The sequence below is a fragment of the Macaca mulatta genome, chromosome 15, assembly GCF_049350105.2.
Source record: "Macaca mulatta isolate MMU2019108-1 chromosome 15, T2T-MMU8v2.0, whole genome shotgun sequence".
NCBI lineage: Eukaryota > Metazoa > Chordata > Mammalia > Primates > Cercopithecidae > Macaca > Macaca mulatta.
The window spans coordinates 65859582-65880167 of record NC_133420.1 but is presented as its reverse complement, the minus strand read 5'-3'; the positions used below and the strand labels follow the sequence as shown (position 1 = coordinate 65880167).

Sequence of the window (20586 nt, the reverse complement as noted above, 5' to 3'; positions counted from 1 at the left end):
TTTATTAAATAATTTGATTGAGATAATGAAATATAGGTGTGTTCCATTTTTAGAAAACTCCAACTTGATAATTTAGAAAGTATTTGTTATATACTTAAAGTTTTCCTTATTAGGAACGTCTTTATTAGACTCAAATATATACATATATCTATATGTGTGTGTACGTGTGTGTGTGTGTGTATATATATATATATATATATTTTTTTTTTTTGAGACAATTTTGCTCTTAATGCCCAGGCTGGAGTGCAATGGAGCGATCTCGGCTCCCTGCAGTCTCTGCCTCCTGGGCTTAAGCGATTTCTCCTGCCTCAGCCTCCCGAGTAGATGGGATTACAGGCATGCACCACCATGCCCAGCTAATTTTGTATTTTTGGTAGAGACGAGGTTTCTCCATGTTGGTCAGGCTGGACTTGAACTCCCAACCTCAGGTGATCCCGCCCACTTGGCCTCCCAAAGTGCTGGGATTACAGGCCTGAGCCACCACGCCGAGTCTACACTACTTTAAGTCTACACTTAAAGAAAGTCTTCAAACTTTTTTTTTTTTTTTTAAGAGATAGGGTCTCACTCTTGCCCAGGCTGGAGTGCAGTGGTGTGATAATAGCTCACTGCAACCTGAAACGCTTGGGCTCAAGGGATCCTCTTGCCTCACCCTCCTGAGTAACTGGGACTGCAGGTGTGTACCACACTTGTTTTAATTAAAAAAATTTTTTTGTGTGTGCATAAAGGGTCTCATAGGCCAGGCTGGTCTCAAACTCCTGACTTCAAACAGTCCTCCCACCTTGGCCTCCCAAAGTGCTGGTATTACAGATATGAGCTACCACACCCAGCCAGATACTTTTTTTTTTTATAAGAGAATATGCATTATTTCCTATGCTTCATTTGTTCTGCAATGAATGAATCTGTTTTTTGCCATCCCTCTTCCCCCTTAAAAAAACAAGACAGACTTAGCCTAGGTCTGGCAATGTCATTTAGATATTTTGTTTCTTTTTTTCTTTTTCTTCTTCTTTTTTTTTTTTTTTTTTTTGAGACGGAGTCTCGCTCTGTCACCCAGGCTGGAGTGCAGTGGCGCGATCTCGGCTCACTGCAAGCTCCGCCTCCTGGGTTTACGCCATTCTCCTGCCTCAGCCTCCTGAGTAGCTGGGACTACAGGCGCCCGCCACCGCGCCCGGCTAATTTTTTGTATTTTTAGTAGAGACGGGGTTTCACCGTGGTCTCGATCTCCTGACCTTGTGATCCGCCCGCCTCGGCCTCCCAAAGTGCTGGGATTACAGGCGTGAGCCACCGCGCCCGGCTCTTTTTCTTCTTCTTAATTTTTTTTTTTTTTTTTTTTTTTTCCTCCTCAACAGAGTCTCGCTCTGTTGCTCAGGCTGGAGTGTGGTGGTGCGATTTTGGCTCACTGCAACCTCTACCTCCTGTGTTCAAGCAATTCTGGTGCCTCAGCCTCCCAAGTAGCTGGGATTACAGGTGTGCACCACCATGCCTGGCTAATTTTCTAATTTTTAGTAGAGACGGGGTTTTTGCCATGTTGGCCAGGCTGGTCTTGAACTCCTGGCCTCAAGTGATCTGCCCACCTCGGCCTCCCAAAGTGCTGGGATTACAGATGTGAGCCAATGCGCCCAGCCTATTATTATTATTTTAGAGACAGAGTCTCACTATATTGTCCAGGCTTGTCTTGAACTCTTGGGCTCAAGTAATCCTCCCCCCTCAGCCTCCCAAAGCACTGTGAATTATAGGTCTGAGCCATTGCACCCAGCCTATTTTATGACTTTTTAATTGGTAAAATATACTTGAAAAAATTTTTTTTTTTCATAGATGGCGACTTACTCTGTTGCGCAGGCTGAAGTGCAGTGGTGCGATCTTGGCTCACTGCAACCTCTGCCTCCCGGGTTCAAGCAGCTCTTCTGCCTTAGCCTCCCGAGTAGCTGGGATTACAGGTGTGCGCCAGCACACCTGGCTAATTTTTGTATTTTTCATGGAAACAGGGTTTCACCATGTTGTCCAGGCTGGTCTCAAACTCCTGACCTCAGGTGATCCACCCGCCTTGGCCTCCCAAAGTGCTGGGATTACAAGCGTGAGCCATTGCGCCTGGTTGAAAAAAATTTTTTAGGAAAATGATTGTTTGCCTTTTTGAGACAGGGATTCCTTTGAGAAATTGAAGAAATTTCTCAGAGAAAATGGGCACACGTAAACTAATTTTATGTATTTTTTCAGAGGGTTTACTGCCGATAAGCTAAGAATCTTCTTTTAAGGTATTTAGGCAACTTAAAGACATTTTTAAACAGCTCTTTTAAAATTATAAAACAAATGCTCTTTTATTCCCCCATTTCTCTCAGTTAACTTTGAAACTACCTCTTAGGGCATTTAACTGTGTCTTTTTCTGGAAGATGAAGTTGTCTTGAGTGCTGGGTGAACTAAGGCAATGTTATATAAATGGAAACACAGTTAAGGTTTAAGGGTTTTGGAAACTAAATGAAGTTTCACTGTTTGTTGTTTCTCAGAAAATTTTTCAAACCAAATAGATACCTTAATTTTTCACAGAATATGCTTTTATCCTGCTTAGTTGATTACAAGATGCATATTTTTCTACCTTTTAACTTCTTTTGGATTAAGAAATTTCTTTCTTTTTTTTTTTGAGGTGGAGTCTTGCTCTGTCGCCCAGGCTGGAGTGCAGTGGCGTGATCTTGGCTGACTGCATCCTCCGCCTTCTGGGTTCACGCCATTTTTCTGCCTCAGCTTTCTGAGTAGCTGGGACTACGGGCACCCGCCACCATGCCTGGCTAATTTTTTGTATTTTTAGTAGAGACGGGGTTTCACCGTGTTAGCCAGGATGGTCTTGATCTCCTGACCTCATGATCCGCCTGCCTCAGCCTCCCAAAGTGCTGGGATTACAGGTGTGAGCCACCGCACCCGGCTGATTAAGAAATTTCTTAGATGGCCAGGTATGGTGGCTCATGCCTGTAATCCCAGCACTTTGGGAGGCCGAGGCGGGTGGATTGCCTGATGTCAGGAGTTCAAGACCAGCCTGGCCAACATGATAAAACCCCGTCTCTACTAAAAATACAAAAATTAGCCGGTGTGATGTTGCGTACCTGCAGTCCCAGCTACTTGGAAGGCTGAGGCAGGAGAATCGCTTGAACCCAGGAGGTGGAGGCTGCAGTGAGCGTAGATCACACCAGTGCACTCTAGCCTGTGCAACAGTGAGTCTCTGTCTCAAAAAAAAAAAAAAAAAAATTTCTCAGAATCCATAAAGTCTTATAATTGCCATCAGCCAAGTGGTACTTATAACCTAGTTGTGAGAGACCGTTTCATTGAAATCTTTTGGTAAATTTTTTTTTAAATGGCAGTTTCAATTTCTTAGATTTGCTAAAATAAGGATTATTTCTTCCTGGAATGAAGGATTTAGGTCCTAATTAATACTCTGCATTGATTCTCCTTTTGTTACCTTTTGTGTCAGGAAAAGTTTTTATTGAGTACTCATTAAAGGAAAAGCAAATTGTAGGAAAAGTCACTTCCTTAAGGATAGTAAGTGAAAGTATTGGGACAGTGATAACCTTAGAACTTTTAAGTGATCGGCCAGGCATGGTGGCTCATGCCTGTAATCCCAGCACTTTGGGAGGCAAACAGCAGCAAAAAAAAAAAAAAAAGAAAGAATGATCTTTATAAAAATCTTTTTACAGACTTTAAAATACAGAAATGTGAGGTGTGGACGTTACTGGTGCAGTTGCAAATGGCAAATAAAAGCAAAGATTTTTCTTTTCGTTTTTTGAGACGGAGTCTCTCTGTCACCCACGCTGAAGCGCAGTGGTGCAGTCTTGGCTCACCACAACCTCTGTCTCCCAGGTTCAAGCGATTCTCCTCCTCAGCCTCCTGAGTAGCTGGGACTACAGGCGTGTGCCACCACACCCAGCTAATTTTTGTATTTTTAGTAGAGATGGGATTTCACCATGTTGGTCAGCCTAGTCTCAAACTCCTGACCTCAGGTAATCCACCCACATCGGCCTCCCAAAGTGCTGGGATTATAGGCGTGAGCCCCCACGCCTGTCCAAAAGCAAAGCTTTTAAAGCTTTAAGGCCAGTTAGACCATTTTTCAACATAACCACTATCTGTAATGGTAAAATGTTCTGTTTCATCTTTCCAACTTAGTATTAGTGGTCAGTTGTAGACAAGTGAGAAAAAGGAGACTATCCAGCAAATTAGTCTACCTCTGACAATCTAGTTATGGAAAAATAACAGTGAGGAAGAGGTATGAATTCAGAGTTTAGGACTACAGATTTCCATCTTGCTTAAAGATTATATTGAAAAGGTTTAATTCTTTTTTGTTTCTGAATTTCTTTTGAACTGCTTCACATACAACTACAGATATATCTGAGCTGGCTGGGCTCAGTGGCTCACGCCTGTAATCCCAGCACTTTTGGGAGGCTGAGATGGATAGATCACTTGAGGTCAGGCGTTCAGGACCAGCACAGTCAATATGGTGAAACCCTGTCTCTACTAAAAATAGAAAAATTAGCTGGGTGTGGTGGCTTGTGCCTGTAGTCGCAGCTACTCGGGAGGCTGAGGCAGGAGAATCGCTTGAACCCAGGAGGTGCAGGTTTGCAGTGGGCCGAAATCTTGTGCCACTGCACTCCAACCTGAGCCACAGAACGGGACTCTGTCTCAAAAAAAAAAAAAAAAAAAAAAAAAATTTCCTACAGAAGATGCGTGAGTAAAATGGAACCTCTTTGGTTGTGTTAATATCAACTTTATTCAGTGAGGAATTGTTATTCAGAGATTATGCTTATATACCTCAAAATGAATTGACTCTGGAGTGAATGCAATGATAGATACTAAGTTGAAAAGCTAAATTTAGTTCACATTACCAGGTTTGATGTTATTTAAATGATCTTCCACATGATAATTGGAAAATTCAGGTGTTGGAATATGTATTTAAGATGCAAAGTGGCCAGGCATGGTGGCTCACACTTGTAATCCCAGCACTTTGAGAGGCCGAGGCAGGTGGATCATGAGGTCAGGAGATTGAGACCATTCTGGCTAACACGGTGAAACCCCATAGCTACTAAAAATACAAAAAATTAGCCAGGCGTGGTAGCACGTGCCTGTAGTTCCAGCTACCTGGGAGGCTGAAACAGGAGAATGACTTGAACCCAGGAGGCGGAGGTTGCTGTGAACTGAGATCATGCCACTGTACTCCAGTCTGGGTGACAGAGCGAGACTCTGTCCCCCTCCCCCTAAAAAAAAAAGGAAAGTAAATAGTCCACTTTAAACACCTTTGTTTGATTTAGTAACAAATACTTTTAAAACGTTTTGGTTATTGGGTGGGTGCAGTGGCTCACGATTATAATTTCAGCACTTTGGGAGGCAGAGGCGGGCAGATCACCTGAGCTCAGAAGTTTGAGACTGGCCTGGCCAGCGTAGTGAAACCCCATAGCTACTAAAGATCCAAAAATTAGCCAGGCATGGTGTCGTGAGCCTGTAGTCCCAGCTATCCGAGAGACTGAGGCAGGAGAATCTCTTGAGCCCAGGAGAATCGCTTGAACCCAGGAAGCGGAGGTTGCAGTGAGCCGAGATTGCGCCACTGTACTCCAGCCTGGGCGACAGTGAGACTCTGCCTCAAAAAAAAAAAAAAAAAAAGTTTTGGTTATTGTCTTATTATTATTATTTTTTGACTCTGTTCAAATAAGAAAAAAAAATTAGCCAAGCATGGTAGTTTGTGTCTTTGGTCTCAGCTACTTAGAAGGTTGAGTTGAGGTGGGGGGATCACTTAAGCCTGGGAGGTCGAGGCTGCAGCGAGCCATGAGCATGCCACTGTACTCTAGCTGGGTGACAGAGCTAAGACTCAGTCTCAAAAATAAATAAGTTAAATTAAAAATAAATACAAGCCTGTAATCCCAGCACTTTGGGAGGCTGAGACGGTTGGATCACAAGATCAGGAGATTGAGAGCATCTTGGCTAACACGGTGAAACCCCGTCTCTACTAAAAAAAAAAAAAATACAAAAAATTAGCCAGGCGAGGTGGCGGCGCCTGTAGTCCCAGCTACTCGGGAGGCTGAGGCAGGAGAATGGCATGAACCCGGGAGGCGGAGCTTGCAGTGAGCTGAGATCCGTCCACTGCACTCCAGCCTGGGCGACAGAGCAAGACTCCGTCTCAGAAAAAAAAATAAATAAATAAAAAATAAAAAAATAAATAAAATAGGCTGGGCGCGGTGGCTCACGCCTGTAATCCCAGCACTTTGGGAGGCCAAGACAGGCAAATCACCCGACACCAGCCTGGTCAACACGGCGAAACCCTGTTTCAACTGAAAATACAAAAATTAGCCATGCGTGGTGGCATGTGGCTGAAATCCCAGCTACTTGGGAGGCTCAGGCAGGAGAATTGTTTGAATGTGGGAGGTGGAAGTTGCAGTGAGCTGAGACTGTGCCATTGCACTCCAGCCTGGGCAACAAGAGTGAAATTCCATCTCAAAAAAAAATTAATAAAATTAAATTAAAAATTAAATTTGGCTCAGTGTGGTGGCCCATGCCTGTAATCCCAGCACTTTGGGAGGCTGAGGTAGGCGGATTACCTGAGATCAGGAGTTCGAGACCAGCCTGACCAACATGGTGAAACCCTATCTGTACAAAAAATACAAAATTAGGCCGGGCTTGGTGGCTCACACTTGTAATCCCAGTGCTTTGGGAGGCCAAGGTGGGCAGATCACGAGGTCAGGAGTTCGAGATCAGCCTCACCAACATGGTGAAACCCCGTCTCTACTAAAAATACAAAAATTAGCCGGGTGTGTGGCACATGCCTGTAATCTCAGCTACTCAGGAGGCTGAGGCAGGAGAATCGCTTGAACCTGGGAGGCAGAGGTTGCAGTGAGCCCAGATCGTGCCACTGCACTCCAGCCTGGGCGACATAGCAAGACTCCCTCTCAAAAAAAAAAATAAATAAAATAAATTAATAACATAAAATTAAAAATTAGGCTGGGCGCGGTGGCTCATGTCTGTAGTCCTAGGACTTTGGGAGGCTAAGGGTGGTGGATCATCTGAGGTCAGGAGTTCAAGACCAGCCTGACCAACATGGTGAAACCCCGTCTCTACTGAAAATACAAAATCAGCCGGTTGTGGTGGCTCATGCCTATAATCCCAGTTACACGGGAGGCTGAGGCAGAAGAATCGCTTGAACCTGGGAAGTTGAGGTTGCAGTGAGCCGAGATCCCACCATTGCACACTAGCCTGGGCAACAGAGTGAGACTCTGTCTCAAAAAAAAAAAAAAAAAAAAAATTAAAATCAGACTTATGGAGTGTTTTACAAGGAACTATTTTAAATTTTGATGACTTCAGTTTTTTTTTTTTTTTTTTTGCAGTCACAGTCTCACTCTGTCACGCAGGCTGGAGTGCAGTGGAGTGATCTTGGCTCTCTCACTGCAACCTCTGCCTCCTGGGTTCATTCAGTTCTCCTGCCTCAGCCTCCCAAGTAGCTGGGACTACAGGCATGTGCCACCACGCTGGGCTAATTTTTATTTATTTATTTATTTTTGAGATTCAGTCTCTCTCTGTTGCCCAGGCTGGAGTGCAGCAGCACGAGCTTGACTCACTGCAACCTCCACCTCCTTGGTTTAAGCAATTCTCCTGGCTCAGCCTCCCGAGTAGCTGGGATTACAGGCATGTGCCACCATGCCCAGTTAATTTTTGTATTACTATTATTTTGTTTTGAGATGGAGTTTTGCTCTTGTTGCCCTGGCTAGAGTGCAATGGCACAATCTTGGCTCACTACAGCCTCCGTCTCCCAGGTTCAAGTGATTCTCCCGTCTCAGCCTCCTGAGTAGCTGGGATTACAGGAGTGTGCCACCATTCCCGGATAATTTTTTGTATTTTCAGTAGAGATGGGGTTTCACCCGGTTGGCCAGGCTCGTCTCGAATTCCTGATCTCAGGTGATCTGCCTGCCTCAGCTTCCCAAAGTGCTGGGATTATAGGCGTGAGCCACCACCCCTGGCCTGATTTTTGTATTTTTAGTAGAGACAGGGTTTCACCATGTTGGCCAGGCTGGGATTGAACTCCTTACCTCAAGTGATCTGCCTTCCTTGGCCTCGCAAAGTGCTGGGATTATAGGTGTGAGTCACCACGCCTGGCCTTTTGTCTGTTAAATCCACACGAAAAAAATAGATTTTTAAAAAATTCTGGATTACTTGAATAAGAGAATGATAAATCATATTTCAGAAAGCCTTTTTATTAGCAAATTGATTTCTTTAATAGCAACTTTAACATTACTTTAAGGGGAGAGTGGGAATGGTGCCAATATTGAGAAAAATGTAAGTCTAAGAATTTGGTTTTGGAGACATCGGATATTCAAAGGTGGGAGAATGGAGGCAGCCTAAGTGATGAGAAATTACCTAATGGATACAATGTATACCCTTTGGATGATGGGTACTCTAAATGCCTAGACTTCACCTCTATGCAAAACATCCACAAAACTTCATGGGTACCCCCAAAATCTGTTTCTATAAAAGGTTGGTTTTGCGATGAGAAATGATGATATAATACCTCTGAAAGTGAGAGATGATACAGGAAGTTAAATTTCTCAATACAATATTGGTTTATGCTTTTAAAATAATAATGCCTTGATATTTTCCAAGTATGTTTAAGCACCATAGAGGAAACCTAAGCTTAGGGAAACATTCTTTGCAGTTTTCTCATTTGAGTCTAGTGAGTGGTATTTTTTAACCTCTATTACAGCATCTTTAGATCAGTGCAATATATATATATATATATTTTTTGGAACAGAGTTTTGCTCTAGTTGCCCAGGCTGGAGTGCAGTGGCATGATCTCGGCTCACCGCAACCTCTGCCTCCTGGATTTTCAAGCGATTCTCCTGCCGCAGCCTCCTGAGTAGCCGTGACTATAGGCATGCGCCACCATGCCCGACTGATTTTGTATTAGTAGAGACGGGGTTTCTCCATGTTGGTCAAGCTGGTCTCGAACTCCCGACCTCTGGTGATCCTCCCGCCTCGGCCTCCCAAAGTGTTGGGATTATAGGTGTGAGCCACTGCACCTAGCCTAATCAGTGCAGTAGTTTTAATTGGTTGATTTATTCTGTATTTGTATTTCCACGTTTCATAATTCTCTTTTTTTTTGAGACCAATTCTTGCCCTGTCACCCATGCTGGAGTGCAGTGGCGTGATCTCGGCTCACTGCAACCTCCACCTCTTGGATTCAAATGATTCTCCTGCCTTAGCCTCCTGAGTAGGTGGGACTACAGGTGCACGCCACCATGCCCAGCTAAGTTTTGTATTTTGGTAGAGGTGGGGTTTCACTATGTTGTCCAGGCTGGTCTCGAACTCCTGACCTCAGGTGATCCACCTGCCTTGACCTCCCAAAGTGCTGGGATTATAGGCGTGAGCCACTGTACCCGGCCTCATAATTCTTTAGATATCTGCTTTGCTGGTTGGACACGTTGGCTCATGCCTGTAATCCCAGCACTTTGGGAGGTCAAGGTGGACAGATCACCTGAGGTCAGGAGTTCAAGACCAGCCTGACCAACATGGTGAAATGCCATCTCTACTGAAAATACAAAAATTAGCCTGTTGTGGTGTTGTGTGCCTCTCATCCCAGCCACTCTGGAGGCTGAGGCAGGAGAATCTCTTGAACCTGGGAGGCGGAGGTTGCAGTGAGCCAAGATCGGCCACTGCAGTCCAGCCAGGGGGACAGAGTGAGACTCCCTCTCAAAGGAAAAAAAAAAAAAAAAGATATCTGCTTTGCTTATTTGTTGCATGGGCAGCTGGTATTTAATTTGAGGGAAAAGTCCCATAAAATAATTCAGATTGTGTGGCTCATTTAGTAGCAAACATAGTAATTTGGGTTTTAAACATTGAATGATTTCTACCTTGCTGAAATAAGTGTGGTTCCATTTATAAGATAATATTAAGAATTGGTAGAGTAGACTGGTCCAAGTGCAGTGGTGTTTACAACCTATTGATCACAACCAGTTACAGATTGCTTAGTTCCTTCTTCATTCCCACTGTTTCACTGAACTAGCAAAAAAAAAAAAAAAAAAAAAGAGAATAGCCAAAGTTATAAAAACTTGGAAAATATGTAATAGTTCTTCATAGAAACAGACTGGTGGCTGAGTGTTATGCCTCACACCTGTAATCCCAGCACTTTTCGAGGTCAAGGCTGGTGGATCACTTGAGCCCAGGAGTTCCAAGACTGACTGAGCAACGTGGTGAGACCCCCATCTTTAGAAAGAAAAAAGAAACAATGGCTTAAATCTTAAAAAACAGATTTTTAAGTTTACTTGTAATCATACCTGATATATGTAATAAGGCAAAACAAAAAACCCCAGAGTTTTGTTATTCAAAGGAATAATTTCCTTCATATGACTTAAGACTTTTGTTTGTTTGTGTGTTTGTTTGATAGATAGATACGGAGTCTTACTCTGTCGCCCAGACTGGAGTGCAGTGGCGTCATCTTGCCTCACTGCAACCTCCACCTCCCAAGTTCAAGCTGTTCTCTTGCCTCAGCCTCTGGAGTAGCTGGGATTACAGGCATGCGCCACCACACCTGGCTAATTTTTGTATTTTTAGTACAGATGGGATTTTACCATGTTGGCCAGGTTGGTCTTGAACTCTATTTTATTTATTTCATTTTATTTGTTTGTTTTTGAGATGGAGTCTCGCTGTGTCACCCAGGCTGGAGTGCAGTGGTACGATCTCAGCTCACTGCAAGCTTTGCCTCCCGGGTTCACGCCATTCTCCTGTCTCAGCCTCCCTAGTAGCTGGGACTACAGGCGCCTGCCAACACGCCCGGATAAGTTTTTTGTATTTTTAGTAGAGACAGGGTTTCACCGTGTTAACCAGATGGTCTCGATCTCCTGACCTCATGATCCGCCCGCCTCGGCCTCCCAAAGTTTTGGGATTACAGGCATGAGCCACTGCACCTGGCCTATTTTATTTTTTTGAGACGAAGTTTCGCTCTTGTTGCCCAGGCTGGAGTGTGATGGCGGGATCTCAGCTCACCGCAACCTACTCCTCCCGGGTTCAAGCAATTCTACTGCCTCAGCTTTCCCGAGTAGCTGGGATTACAGGCATGCGCCACCATGCCCCGTTAATTTTTTGTATTTTTAGTAGAGATGGGGTTTCTTCATGTTGGTCAGGCTGATCTTGAACTCCCGAACTCAGGTGATATGTGCCCGACCTGCAACTCAGGTGTTAAGCTTGATTCATTGAATTATTGATAGCAATCATTAACAAATTATTTAGACCGGGTGTGGTGGCTCACGCCTGTAATCCAAGCACTTTGGGAGGCCGAGGTGGGCGGATCACCTGAGGTTGGGAGTTTGAGACCAGCCTGACCATATGGAGAAACCCCATCTCTACCAAAAACTATAAAATTAGCCAGGCGTGGTGGTGCGTGCCTGTAATCCCAGCTACTTCGGAGGCTGAGGCAGGAGAATCACTTGAACCCGGGAAGCAGAGGTTGCAGTGAGCCGAGATTGTGCCATTGCGCTCCAGCCTGGACAACAAGAGCAAAACTCTGTCTCAAAAAAAAAAAAAATTATTTAATACCCTTTGGTTGAACTTTAATTAATTTTTTTCGGCCAGGCGTGGTGGCTCACACCTGTAATCCCAGCACTTTGGGAGACTGAGAGGGGCAGATCATGAGGTCAGGAGATCGAGACCATCCTGGCTAACAAGGTGAAACCCCGTCTCTACTAAAATACAAAAAAATTAGCCGGGCGTGGCGGCCAGCGTCTGTAGTTCCAGCCACTTGGGAGGCTGAGGTAGGAGAATGGTGTCAACCTGGGAGGCGGAGGTTGTGGTGAGCCAAGATCGTGCCATTGCACTCCAGCCTGGGCAAGAAGAACAAGACTCTGTCTCAAAAACGAAAAACAAAAAACAAAAAAAAAAAGAAAGAAAAATTATTTAATACCCTTTGGTTGAACTTTAATTAAATTTTTTCAAGATTTTTTTTTAATGCTCTCAGCAGAATCAAAACTTTATATTCTATTATAGTTTTAAGTAGTCAGGTTTATGGAGGTCTAATTTATACATTAAAATTAATCTTTTTAGTTATATAGTTCTATGAATTTTGGTAAATGTATAGTCACATTCAGTTTTTTAAAGAAAAAGACCACAGTAAGGCAGTTTTTATATCATATTTGTGTGTGTGAGTACAAAGTGAAGTTACTCTTTTTTCTTAAAATATGAGGAAAATGGCTCTGAGGACTAAGAGTTATTATTTGTGTGGTACAATGAGTCCTCACTAATTTGGATTCTACTAATTTGAAAATTATGAGGTTTTTCTTTTTTGATACAGGATTTTGCTGTATTGCCCAGGCTGGAGTGCAGTGGCATGATCTCAGGTCAGTGAAACCTCTGCCTCCTGGGTTCAAAGTGATTCTCCTGCCTCAGCCTCCTGAGTAGCTGGGACTACAAACGCGTGCCACCACACCTGGCTAATTTTGTTTTATTTTTAATACAGACGGGTATCACCATGTTAGCCAGGATGGTCTTGATCTCCTGACCTCGTGATCTACCTGCCTTGACTTCCCAAAGTGCTGGGATTACAGGCGTGAGCCAATGCGCCTAGCTGATTTTTGTGTTTTTGGTAGAGACGGGGTTTCACCATGTTGGCCAGGTTGGTCTCACTCCTGACCTCAGGTGATCCGCCTGCCTCAGACTCCCAAAGTGGGGGCATTACAGACGTGAGCAACTGTGCCCAGCTGATATGGTGGTTTCTTACAAGAGCTTCAGCGTTACTTAAAATAAAATATGTTCTCTAGGCCGGGCGCGGTGGCTCAAGCCTGTAATCCCAGCACTTTGGGAGGCCGAGACGGGCGGATCATGAGGTCAGGAGATCGAGGCCATCCTGGCTAACACGGTGAAACCCCGTTTCTACTAAAAAAATACAAAAAAACTAGCCGGGTGAGGTGGCGGGCGCCTGTAGTCCCAGCTACTCGGGAGGCTGAGGCAGGAGAATGGCGTGAACCCGGGAGGCGGAGCTTGCAGTGAGCTGAGATCCGGCCACTGCACTCCAGCCTGGGCGACAGAGCAAGACTCCGTCTCAAAAAAAAAAAAAAAAAAATGTTCTCTAAGTAATGGAAGATTATATGAAAAGAAGGATTTAAACTACATCTGTCACTTCTCAGATACATTTTATGATATATCATTTTATTTTGATTGTGGTAAATCATATAATTACCATTTTAACCGTTTTTAAGAGTACAGTTCAATGACATTAAGTATATTCACTGTGAAGTGTAATCAGCATCATGACCTATTTTCTAAACTTCTTCTTCATTCCAGACCGAAAGTTTGAAGCCGTTAAACAGTAACTAATTTTTCCCCGTTGCCTTCATTCGCTGATAATCTCAATTCTCCTTTCTGTCTTTATGAATTTGTTTATTCTGGACACCTTGTAGAAGTGGGGTCATAAAATATTTGTCCTTTTGTGTCTGTTTTATTTCACTTAGTATAATTATCTCAAGATTCATCCATGTTGTAGCATGTGTCTGAATTTCATCCCTTTTAATGACTGAATAACATTCTGTTGTTTGTATAATGCATCTGTTGATGGATGCTTGGGTTGTTCCCACCTTTGGGTTATTGTGAATCATGCTGTTCTCTGTTGGATGCTGTAAATGTTTGATAGGCTGTAGAGTCCCACAGTAGTTACTTAGATAATTCCTACCAGCTCAGTGGTTGTTTAGGTGAAGGGACAGTTTCTTGGAGCTTCTTTTTTTTTTTAGAGACAGAGTCTTGCTCTGTTGTCCAGGTTGGAGTGTGGTGGCTCAGTCTCAGCTCACTGCAACCTCTGTCTCCCGGGTTCAAGCAATTCTCCTGCCTCAGCCTCCCAAGTAGCTGAAGAGTAGCTGCGATTACAGGCACGAACCACCACACCCAGCTAATTTTTTGTAGTTTTAGTAGAGACGGGTTTCACCGTGTTGGTCAGGCTGGTCTCACACTCCTGACCTTAGGTGATCTGCCCACCTCGGCCTCCCAAAGTGTTGGGATTACAGGCGTGAGCCACATGCCTGGCCTTCCTGGAGCTCCTTACTCCACCATCTTCCATGACCTTGTCACGATATTAGCTGTTAAATACTACTATTTAATTATATTTATAAAACCTATTCATTATATAAAAATTAGAAAATATAGACCAGGCGTGGTGGCTCATGCCTGTAATCCCAGCACTTTGGGAGGCTGAAACAGGTGGATCACCTGAGGTCAGGAGTTCGAGACCAGCCTGGCCAACGTGGAGAAGCCCCTCTACTAAAAATACAAAATTAGCCGGCCATGGTGACACATGCCTGTAATCCCAGCTACTCGGGAGGCTGAGGCAGGAGAATCGCTTGTTCCTGGGAGGTGGAGGTTACAGTGAGCCTAGGTCGTGCCATTGTACTCCAGCCTGGGCAACAAGAGCGAAACTCTGTCTCAGGAGAAAAAAAAAAAAAAGAGAAAATATAGATAAACAAATAGAAAAATTTTTGAGAGAAATTACCCACGATCACATTTCCCAGAGTAATGAATATTTCCTTTTTTCTGTTCTTCCAGATACGTATATTGGGAACATGTTACATAAACTGTCTTGTAATATGCTTTGAAATTTAATACGATTATGTTTTAGCTATCTTTTCATGAGAGAACATGCATGTCTTAAGTGTAGTTTGTTGTTGTTTTTTTTTTTTTTGAGACTGAATCTCTTTCTGTTGCCCAGGCTGGAGTTCAATGGCATGATCTTGGCTCACTGCAACCTCCACCTCCCAGGTTCAAGTGATTCTCCTATCTCAGCCTCCCGAGTAGTTGGGACTACAGGTGCCCACCACCATGCCTGGCGAATTTTTGTATTTTTAGTAGATATAGGGTTTCATCATATTGGTCAGGTTGGTCTTCAGCTGGTGACCTCAGGTGATCCACCCGCCTCAGCCTCCCAAAGTGCTGGGATTATAGACGTGAGACACTGAGCCCGGCCTAAGTGTAGTTTTTAAATGCCATGTAGTGTATATGTTGTATTTCATTCCTATTGCTGGACACTTAAGTCGTTTAAGCCTTTTCCCTAATACAAAAAAATGTTGCAGGAAACTTTATAAGTCCTTACAGTGTTTGTTTGTTTTTGAGACAGAGTTGGCCAGGCACAGTGGCTTACACCTGTAATCTGAGCACTTTGGGAGGCTGAGGTGTGTGGATCACTTGAGCCCACGAGTTCAAGACCAGCCTGGGTGACATAGGGAGATCCCGTTTCTACAAAAAAAAAAAAAAAAAAAACCAGCCAGGCCTGGTGGCACGCACCTGTAGTCCCAACTACTCAGGAGACTGAGGTGGGAGGATCATTTGAGCCTGGGAATTCGAGGTTACAGTGAGCTATGATTGCACTACTGTACTCCAGCCTGGGCAACAGAGTGAGACCCTTTCTCTAAAAAAGGCTTGTAGAAGAAAGTAAACATATGAGTTATTTTTGTACACCTGTATAGTGTGATTTCGTTTTAAGCTAAGAAGCTAAGTGTTGTTTCAAAGGTCAAAAAGTTTAAAAGTTTGTGTAGTATAAGAATTGTGGGCCGGGCACTGTGGCTCACGCCTGTAATCCCAGCACTTCTGGGAGGCTGAGGCAGGCGGATCACCTGAGGTCAGCAGTTTGAGACCAGCCCAGCCAGCATGGTGAAACCCCGTCTCTACTGAAAATATAGAAGAATTAGCTGGGCGTGGTGGGAGGCACTTATAATCCTAGCTACTCCCCTAGACAATATTCAGTATAGTAACATGCTGTACAGGTTTGAAGCCTAGGAGCAATAGGCTATACCATATGGCCTAGATGTGTAGGAGCCTATACCATCTAGGTACAAGTATACCATTTTTGTGTAAGCATGCTGTATGATGTTCACACAATGATGAAATTGCCTGATGATGCATTTCTCAGAACATATTCCTGTCATTAGGCAACATATGACTGTAATTCAGTGGTTTTTAGTCAGAGTTGTGCAGTCATCACCCCAGTCAATTTTAGAATATTTTGCTGGGCATGGTGCCTCATGCCTATGATCCCAGTAGTTTGGGAGGCAGAGGCAGGCAGATCACTTGAGGTCAGGAGTTTGAGGGCAGCCTGGCCAACATGGCAAAGCCCCATCTCTACTAAAAATACAAAAAATTAGCTGGACATGGTGGTGCGTGCCTGTAGACCCAGCTACTTGGGAGGCGGAGGCAGGAGAATCACTTCAGCCTGGGAGGCAGAGAATAAAGTGAGCCAAGATCATGCCACTGCACTCCAGCCTGGGTGACAGAGCAAGACTGTCTCAAGAAAAAAAAGGATATTCTTGAGGAAGTGTGCCTAGCAGGTAAATTTTTTGAAGCTTTATTCTAACTTTATGCTTGAAATTACTTGGCTGGTTATAGAATTCTAGATTGGAAATCCTGTAGCTTTAGAATTTTGAGGACATTACTGTATTGGGTTTTTAGTTCCAAAGGGGATGTTTGAAATTCAAGGATGTTCTAAATCCTGTGCATGGTATATGAAAAGTTTTTTCTTCTGGAAGTTTGCAGGACTCTCTTTGTGTCCCTGATTTCTTTTTTTTTTTTTTTTTTTTGAGATGGAGTCTCGCTCTGTCTCCCAGGCTGGAGTGCAGTGGCGCGATCTCGGCTCACTGCAAGCTCCGCCTCCCGGGTTCACGCCATTCTCCTGCCTCAGCCTCCCGAGTAGCTGGGACTACAGGCGCCCACAACCGCGCCTGGCTAATTTTTTGTATTTTTAGTAGAGACGGGGTTTCACCGTGGTCTCGATCTCCTGACCTTGTGATCCGCCCGCCTCGGCCTCCCAAAGTGCTGGGATTACAGGCGTGAGCCACCGCGCCCGGCCTGTGTCCCTGATTTCTTAAATTTCACATTGCTGAGGTACTTTTAAACTCATGTTTTTCAGCATTGGGAAATTTCCTTGAATTATTTCAATGATATTTTCTCCTCTATGTTTTTCCTCATCTTTTTTTGGGAGCACCCATTATCTGGATATAGAACAGTCTGAATTAATTCTTCTAATTAAAAAGTCTTTTTCTCTTTTTTTTCCTTTGTTTTTGAGACAGAATCTTGCTTTGTTGCTTAGGCTGGAGTGCAGGGGTGTGATCAAGGCTCACTGCAGCCTCAACCTCCTCGGCTCAAGCGATATTCTTACCTCAGCCCCCAGTATGCACAGTGCTATGATTACAGGTGTGAGCTACTGTGCCCAGCCTCTTATTTTCAATTTAGGTGGCTTCTTTTTTTTTTTGAGACAGGGTCTGCTCTTGCTCTGCTGCCTAAGCTGGAGTACAGTGGCACGATTATAGCTTACTGCAACCTCTGCCTCCTGGGCTCAAGAGATTCTCCCACTTCAGCCTCCTAAGTAGCTGAGACTATAGGCACCTGCTACCACACCCAGCTAATTTTTATAGTTTTAGTAGAGATGGGTTTTGCTGTGTTGCCAGGCTGTTCTCGAACTCCTGAGCTCAATCCATCTACCTGCTTAGCCTCACATTGTGCTAGGATTACAGGGCCACCAGACGTGGCTTGTTCTTGTTTTCTAATAGAGATGGTGTCTCAATATGTTGCCCAGGCTGGTCTCAAACTCTGGGCTCAAGCATTCCTCCTACAGTGTTAAGATTGCAGTTGTGATCCACTGGGCTTGGCCAGCATTCTGTTTTTGATGTCTTGGTTTTGATGTCTTGATCATGGTTGTCTTTTCTCCTATTAACTCTCTGAAGACATCATGTATATACGCATATATAGGTGAATATATATAGCTTATATAGAAGTATACATAGTTTTATATATGTGTAATTATATGTCTCATATATAAGCCATTATTTACAGTTGTCCTTCAGTATCCATGGGGGGAGTTCCAGGAACCCCCACTGATACCAAAATCTTTTTATTGCTTTTTTTTTTTACTGTTTTTTTCTTTTTACTTGAATATTTTTGATCCACAGTTGATAGAACCCAGGGATATGGAGGGCCTACTGTTTATATGTATATAATGTTTACATATGTGTATGTACATGTATATACATTTCTAATACATTTTACTTTTCCTGCATGGACTGTTTTCTTCACGTTGAGTTATTTTTTAAGTGTTTTGTGTTAAACTTTCCCCAGATGTTTGGTAATGTTTGGTTATCTGCTTAATAGTTGTTTTTTTCTTTTAATTGAGGTGTATGTATATACAATAAAATGTATATATCTTGGCTGGGCGTGGTGGCTCACACCTGTGATCCCAGAACTTTGGGAGGCTGAGACGGGTGGATTATGGATTCTTAATTTACTACAGTTTAGTTTATGTTAGTGGTTTTATTACTTCCCGGGAAATTCAAGAACCTTACATTTAGCTTTTCACCTCCTTCATGTCCTTTGCGCCATTGATGGTATATTTTCTTATAAACCTTGAAAGCAACAGTATTATTGTTTCGCATAGTTGCTGTGGTCTGGCCAGTCGTGGTGTTTCACGCCTGTAGTCCCAGCACTTTGGGAGGACGAGGCAGGTGGATCACCTGAGATCAAGAATTCAAGACCAGCCTGGCCAACATGCAGAAACCCGGTCTATAATAAAAATACAAAAACTAGCCAGGTGTGGTGGAGCATACCTGTAATCCCAGCTATGCAGGAGGATAAGGCAGGATAATTGCTTGAACCTGGGAGATGGAGGTTGCAGTTAGCTGAGATCGAGCCACTGTACTCCAACCTAGGCAACAGAGCAAGACTCTGTCGCAAAAGAAAAAAAAAAAGTTGCTGTGGTCTGAATGTATATCCCCACAATACATATGTTGAAACATAATCCCCAATGTGATAGTATAAGGAGGTCTGGCTTTTGGGAGGTGATTGTGTCATGAGGGCTCTGGCTTCATGAATGAAATTAGTGTTTGTTTTTTTGTTTTTGTTTTGAGACAGTTTCACTCTTGTTGCCCAGACTGGACTGCAATGGCAGGGTCTCTGCTTACTGCACCCTCTGCCTCCCGGATTCAAGCAGTTCTGCCTCAGCCTCCCAAGTATCTGGGATTACAGGCTCCTGCCACCATGCCTGGCTAATTTTTGTATTTTTAGTAGAGACAGAGTTTTGCCATGATGGCCAGGCTGGTCTTGAACTCGTGACCTCAGGTAATCCATCTGCCTCAGCCTTCCAAAGTGCTGGGATTACAGGTGTGCGCCACCGGCTGGGCCTGAGATTAGTGTTCTTATGACAGAGGCCCCAGAGAGGTAGCTCGTCCTTTTCACTACTTGATGCAGCAAGAAGGAATTGTATATGAAGAATGGGCTCTCACCAGACTCCAGATTTGTTGGTGTGTTGGTCTTCCCAGTCTCCAGAACTGTGAGAAATAAATTACTGTTGTTTAAGCTAGGTGTGGTGGCTCATGCCTATAATCCTAGCACTTTGGGAGACTGAGGTGGGAAGATTGCTTGAGATCAGGATGAGACCAGCCTGGGCAACGTAGCAAGATTCTGTCTCTCCGAAAAAATTTAAAGTTAGCCAAGTTTGGTGGTCCGCCTGTAATCTTAGCTACTTGGGAGGCTGAGGTTGGAGGATTGCTTGAGCACAGGAGTTTGAGACTACAGTAAGCTATGATTGTGCCATTGTACTCCAATCTGGGTGAGAGAGTGAGACCCTGACTCTTTAAAAAAAAATTCCATTGTTTATAAGCCTCCCAGTTTACTTTTGGTATAGCATATTGAATGGACTAAGACAGTAGGTATGTTTTCTAAGTTACTTTTAATGTTTGTATTGTAAAATCAGCAGAAAATGTATCTTTCACAAACATACAGATATGTGCTTTTTCCCCTTTTTCTTTTTTTAAAAAATAAGGCAGATATCCATACCCCCAGTTCAAGAAACAGAACTTTTCAGCCATCCAGGAGCCCTCCATGTGTTCCATTTCAGTTGTAACTCACCTCCCAAAAAAGAAAAATAACCACTATTCACTCTCAGTCATTTTCTTTTCTTGTATATTTTATCACCAAGGGTACATTCTTAGACATTATATTTTATTTAGTGTTATGGTATCTTTTAAACCATAGTTTATGCCTCTATCCCTTTCTTTTCCTTAGTTTTTATGTTGAAGAACCCAGGGAGAGTTAACCAAAGTTTGAATTTTACTGATTGCACACTCATGTTGCATCTTTCTTCATTCCTTGTATATTTTGCAAATTGGTTGCCGGACTCAGAGACTTGGTCAGACTCTGGTTCAGTCTCTTTGGCCACTCAGTTGATCATGGTTGTCGTTTCTCATGTAGAAGACTGTAGGCAGTGTGGTGTTCTTTCATGGGGAGGCATAAGTGTGGTTTTCTCTTTTTTATCATGTCAGCAGTTGTTGGGCTCAGTGCCCAGATCCGTTAATTTATCGGTGGTTTAAAAATAGTGACATTGGCCGGGCGCGGTGGCTCAAGCCTGTAATCCCAGCACTTTGGGAGGCCGAGACGGGCGGATCACGAGGTCAGGAGATCGAGACCATCCTGGCTAACACCGTGAAACCCCGTCTCTACTAAAAATACAAAAAACTAGCCGGGCGAGGTGGCGGGCGCCTGTAGTCCCAGCTACTCCGGAGGCTGAGGCAGGAGAATGGCGTAAACCCGGGAGGCGGAGCTTGCAGTGAGCTGAGATCC

At 43.8% G+C, this 20586-nt stretch overlaps 1 protein-coding gene and 2 long non-coding RNA genes across 4 annotated transcripts in view; all 3 read left to right on the top strand.

The window, feature by feature from the left end:
- Positions 1-20586, top strand: part of UBE2R2 (ubiquitin conjugating enzyme E2 R2) — a 114750-nt gene that overhangs the window by 4767 nt on the left and 89397 nt on the right. The gene's annotated exons all lie outside the window — the stretch shown is intronic.
- LOC144334649 (uncharacterized) lies at positions 1307-3648 on the top strand. The gene is made up of 3 exons (XR_013404760.1): positions 1307-1602; positions 1935-2659; positions 3177-3648. It is a non-coding gene; the product is annotated as an uncharacterized LOC144334649 (long non-coding RNA).
- Positions 12277-15243, top strand: LOC144334651 (uncharacterized). Its single transcript, XR_013404762.1, has 3 exons — positions 12277-12577; positions 12988-13982; positions 14170-15243. It is a non-coding gene; the product is annotated as an uncharacterized LOC144334651 (long non-coding RNA).